Raw genomic sequence first — 6,305 nt, 5'->3', positions numbered from 1 at the left:
AAAAAAATGATCTGATCAATCCCGAGAAGGATATCCTTTCCAAGTAGCGCTTTTATGGATCTCCAAACCCAACATGATTTCAATTTATATCAAACTCAAAATGAAACTTCAAGAGCCTTCTTCATTTCATAAAATATAGGATAACAATTCATGGGGAACATTGTTCTATACCTCTAAAAAAAATCACACCATTATCAAAGCCCTTCAATTTCAATTTTAATCAAAAGCTCGCGAGAAAGGCAACATTCCAAAACCAAGACTCAAATCCAGCATACACTTCAACAAGAGGCAGCAAGAAAGCCTTAAAAATGTAATTTCCAACATTTCAAACAACTTCCAACATGAATTTCAATAAGGGACAGCAAAGAAAGTAGAATGAGAGTCCTAAAATGTAATTTCCAGCATTTAAAAACGATATCCAACATGTATTTCATCAAGGGGCAGCAAGAGGAGTGAGAAATCAGCCTCCAAACATAATTTCTAGCATTTAAAAAAAAGCATTTAAAAAAAACGATAAGCATTTAAAAACGATATCCAACATGTATTTCACCAAGGGGCAGCAAGAGGAGTGAGAAATCAGCCTCCAAACATAATTTCTAACATTTAAAATAATCTTCCTCTCAAATCGGCAAAAATAGAAACAAAAGTCGCCCTCAAATCCCCTCCAAATCAACCAAAACATACGGCAAAAGTAGCTTTAAATTCTCCTTCAAATCAACCAAGACATAGAGCTAAAATAGCTCTCAAACCATTTCTTCCAAATCAGAAAAATAGAGAGCAAAAAGAGCTCTCAAACATTTTTTCAAATTAACAAAAACATAGAGCAAAACAGCTTTTAAACCATTTCTTCCAAAGCAGAAAAAAAAACGACAGAGCAAAAGGTGTGGAGAGACTAAGGGGTTTACTTACGCACTGTCAATATTTTATAACAAAAACATAGAAGATGCACAACCAGGATAACTATGGCTTCACCAATATGAGCATATAACAAAACATTATGCAACCATAAATAGATGTTATACTTCATGCATAACTCAGCAACCACATTGGCATATAAAAGCACGAATTTCCACTCCAGCCTCCATACCCAATTCCAAAGGGATATCAGATAACCAACAAAAAGAAAGTGGAGCTTCTTCAATAGAGGAGATAGAGAATTACAACAATCATGCATGAGCCTCTAGCATCGCTCACCAATCACGTCGGCATATCTAGCAACAATCACTATAAAACCCATGAATCAATTGCAGTTCCACAAAATGCTTTGGACACTTCATAAAGTGAACCTCAAATAAATGAAATAATATGCTAGTGGAAGCAACCTTACACACAACATGTGCCTAAATCAAAGCACATACTAATGCGTGCATCTCATGCATTTCAAAAGGGCATTGATTGAATAGAAAGTGAAGAGATAGGCTACCTAAGCCTCAAATGCATTTTTCTCATTTCATAAAATAATTTGCAACATGTATTTCTTACTTTCCAACATTTCAAGCAATGAAAATGATAGAGATAGCCCTCAAGCATGCTTTTCCATAGACATTCATGAAAGAATAAAGATGCATTTTTTAAATGTTTTACCAATGCTCTCAGATTTTTGCAAATACACCACCCGAATGTTTCAGATTTTGCAAATACATAGCCTAAATATTTCAGATTTAATGGTTCCACAGTAGCAACCTTCCATACTCTTTTGGAAATAAATAAATAAATAAATAAACATAACCAGCTATGCAGCAAAGGGAACAATATTCAGCTTATATGATAATGGGAAAGAGACAATTCTAATAAGATTGGATGAACAAATTAGGAAAAGCTTTGAGAACATATGTATATTTTTGCCTTAGCAGTCAAGTGATACATGCCATAACAAGAAATGTGCACCAAAGCTATGACTAAATAGTGTAATGGAATCCAGGGAATGGAAAGTTCCACGAAAGGATAAGACTACCAGTTAACACCATAGCCATACGGGCTTCTCTGAAGAGTTAGCTATGAGCAGCTCCGAAAATAAAATATCATTCCAAACCAAGGAAAAGACACGCGGTTCACAGCAGTGTTAGTAAGAACAAGCACAACAGTTGTAGAATGCATGCAAATTATTACAAAATTAAACCTGAAATGCTCAAACATGATTGGTACGAGCAGAAGTTAGAAGACCACATCTGTTAAACTCATAGCTCCGATGCCTATTTGATATTTGATTTGCCTTGCATAGTCCGAAATAGCATGTTTAAACATTAAATGTAATGATCATACCTCAGTTTATCCCCTCAAAATGCTTACTGGACCAAAGTCTTTTGATGAAAACCTAGAGCAACTTCAAGACAAAGATCAGAGAGAATCCGGCCATATTTTCACTTCCTCGAAAATTTTTTTTAGCTTCCTAGACTCTCCACAGTAAAGAAGTAAAACAGCCTCCACCCTCTCCGAAAATTTCGGCCAACTCTCCAACTTCCCCCAACTGGGGTTCTATATCAAAGAAAGGAGAAAGGAGAAAGGAGAAGCCACGTACCCACTTCCCTGGTAGCCGAATCAGGTAAAGGAAGAGAAAAAAATGCATTTAGAGTGGAGGAAATGCGGCCTAGGGCAGAGGAAGAGCCGGCCAGGTGGAGTTCCATCGTTGGAGGGCTGCTCGGTCGAGCAGGGCTCGAGGAGACGAGCCGCGGGCGGGAAAGGGAGGGCAAAGCCGCGTGTGAGAATCCGGCCATATTTTCACTTCCTCGAAAATTTTTTTTAGCTTCCTAGACTCTCCACAGTAAAGAAGTAAAACAGCCTCCACCCTCTCCGAAAATTTCGGCCAACTCTCCAACTTCCCCCAACTGGGGTTCTATATCAAAGAAAGGAGAAAGGAGAAAGGAGAAGCCACGTACCCACTTCCCTGGTAGCCGAATCAGGTAAAGGAAGAGAAAAAAATGCATTTAGAGTGGAGGAAATGCGGCCTAGGGCAGAGGAAGAGCCGGCCAGGTGGAGTTCCATCGTTGGAGGGCTGCTCGGTCGAGCAGGGCTCGAGGAGACGAGCCGCGTGCGTGAAAGGCAGGGCAATGCCGCGTGTGAGGGAAGAGATACAGGAGAGGAGGCGGACGTGGCGGCCATGGGTTCGACCGTCGAACTCGCCTGCGGCTGATCGCGGGAGAAGGGGCGCGTGCGAGAGCTAGGGCACGGGCGAGCGACTCTCGGTCGAAGCAGAGGAAGGCTGTGCGGGTTAGATGAATAGGGATTAGGTTATATGTGAATATAATTTAAGAATAGTTATATAAAAGTAAATATTTAAGATTTTGAAAAATAAAATTTTAATTTGTGTTTCACCCATGAATCGAAACATAATAAAATTGATGTCATTTTTAGGTAATTTTGATGTTCCGGACGCGTTGGTGAGGTTCGTTTCGCCACCGGAAGTCGTTTTGACGAATTCATCGATTTGCGTGCCAATTTTCTCGTGTCGAAAGTATAGCAATATGGGTGTCCTTTCCTACCAAAATGGGTATCCCGGACGCGTTGGTGCAGTCCAATTTGTCGTCGGAGGTCATCCGGAGAAGTTCGCATTTTCACCCGTCCTTTGGGCTTAATTGAAGTCTGATTTCGTGCAGTTTCGTGAATTTTATGTATTTGATGTGTGTATGTGACGAAAAAAAGGTCACGATGTTTTCCTAAGGCTTGAAGTCCTATTTGGAACATCCTAAGGCTTGAAGTCCTATTCGGAACATTTTCCTTGAATCTTCGCAAAATAGCCCATAACCGCTCGTTCATAAGACGATGGTCTTGTGCCAAAGATGCTAGACATCAAAGAAAAAAAAAAAAATAGGAATTGGCTAGAATTTCTAAGAGGGTGGGTCTCAATTCTAGTTTTCTAAGATGGTTAATAGGAATTCTTAGAGCTAGATCCTAAGACCCTAGAAAAGGAAATGTGACCTCAAAATGAGGTCAATAAGCCTAAGTGGCCCAAAATCGATTTCACAAAGAACTAGCCAAAATTGGTGGCCGAACTGACATGAAGTTAGAAGAATTGTCCGATTATAATGATGAACAACTTTTTGCCTTTTGATTTTAATCATAAGACTGGAGAAAAAAAATTGATTAAAATTGTAGAATTTAGGCGGAGCATTTTAGAGGAAAAAAACTCTCTAATTTCTTATTAAGCAAATAACTAATATATATATACAACTTGGACTGACCTCTTACAATTAGAGGGAAATTTAAATCATCATAATAAAAAAGAAAGAATTAAAACACAATAATGGATAATTAAGGAAGAATAATTTCTCCCCTCAAATGTAACAACCGACCTACAATTTTCTAAATTATGTGCATATTGACACTCTCCTTTAAGCTGGTTTGTATATGTCGTACAACCCAAACTTCTTGTTAAGATCTCTAAAGTGGTGCTGAGGAAAAGCCTTGATAAAAATGTCAACATTCTCTTACTGAGTGGGATATAGCTTAGTTGGACAAACCCTCCATTGCATTCTCAAAGATGAAGTGTCTGTCAATCTTTAAATGATTGGTTCAATCATGGTGTACAAGATTCTTTTAAATATTAATGGTTGATTGAGTGTCTCTGAACATCTTAAGAGTATTTTGGTTCTCTATGTGAAGTTCCACTAATAGCTTCTGAGGCGTGCAAAAAGATCGGCGGCAGTAAACTAATGAATTATCGTCATAGTGTTGCATGAGAATTCAACACACACTCAGTTGAAATAAAATAACCAACAATGAAACCAGAAGTTTTTTTTGTGGAAAAACCCGTAAAGGGAAAAAACTATGGGTCCTGACCCAACTGTAAAATTCCACTATATGTTGAAATTTACAGAGACGCATCGTCTCACAAACGATAAATAATTACTAGGTTTTCCGAGTTATAAAATCAAATGACGGTGTGCGCTTGGTGGTGATTGACGGTGATTTGTGGTGATCAACTGTGTTCAGCGGTGGTTGATAGTGATTGGAGGGTGCCGACGACGGTCAGCGGACATCAGCGGTCGATGGTGACCGCTTTGATGTGCTAGAAGGCTAGTATAAGGCTCAAAACATTGTCCCATAAATCATTGAAGAGCTTCAAGTAGTTCCTTATTGAATGTATTATGTTCATAAGGCTCGTCTTTCTTTGATATTGTGTTTGCTTGAATTGCCCCATCTCTTGTGGCTTTATTTGGCTTCCAATTAGCTGACTTTTTATAAAATTTCCAATACTTCTCCTTCATATGACTAAGCTTCTTGCAATGTTCACACCACGATATGTTCCTCTTTGATTTGTTATCATGTGTTGATATGCGAGTGTATAAAACCGAGTGGTCCACATTTGATACAGTGGAATTACCCGTTATCATGAATTTCTTCCTGAACTTTTCCCTTTTTACTTCAGCGGATTTCACAAATTGAGAAAAAAGGTTCGGTTCACATGATTCTTCCTCTAACTTCATCTACTTCCTTGAGTCCTAGAAGGAACTTATAAGTTAGAGATTGGAGGGAGAGGAAGTAAACTAACTGCAACAAACAAGAGTTGTCGATCAGTAATGCAAGGTAGTTGGAAGGCATGAAGGAAATGGAGGAATTAAGTGTTTTGAAAAGATAAATAAATAATGAACTGAGTTGACGGACGATATTTGATTAAGATAATATAATGTACTTTAAGTGTGAAATATTTGTATACAAAACTGCAAATTAATTCTCATCACCATTACTAGATTAGTATATACCTTTTGAGAAGGAAGGCGATGGGAGCAAGGGAGACAGTGGCGATAATCTGAAGGTAGGCAATCAGTACCTATGGGCTCATGCCAGAGTCGAAAGCACCTCCATATGTATATTCCTTAAGTACTAGAAGGAACTTAAGGGTTTCCTTTTGTTCAACAATGGTTTTGTAAAGAACATAGTCTTGTGAGCACCTCTATATGTATGTTTCATACATATCTAGTTTGAGTCAATATTTTAAGAGAGTATTAAAATATTGATTAACATTCAATTCACCCTACCGCAGGTCGTGTAATATAATTTCAATGTCGAACAACTCAGAAGTGTTGTCAACGTTTAAATAGGTATTCCTTTTGGCAACTCAAATTTCTTTTGTCAATTTGTAAAGGATAAAATTTTCTCCAATTTTCGGGGTTATGGAGTTGACAAGCCATGGCATGACCATGTGATCTTCAATCTTCAATACTCGATATTTAAGATCAGTATTTTTTTGTGCGAGAATTTTCTCGGTGAAATAACCATCTGATGTACATAGATACCAAATGAGATCACTAGAGAAAGTTGTTGTCATACAATTTTGTGATTGGTGATACAAGAATAAATTTTGAATA

This window comes from Phalaenopsis equestris, unplaced genomic scaffold (genome assembly GCF_001263595.1).
Source record: "Phalaenopsis equestris unplaced genomic scaffold, ASM126359v1 Scaffold000765, whole genome shotgun sequence".
Lineage (NCBI taxonomy): Eukaryota > Viridiplantae > Streptophyta > Magnoliopsida > Asparagales > Orchidaceae > Phalaenopsis > Phalaenopsis equestris.
Note: the sequence above shows the minus strand (reverse complement) of the source record.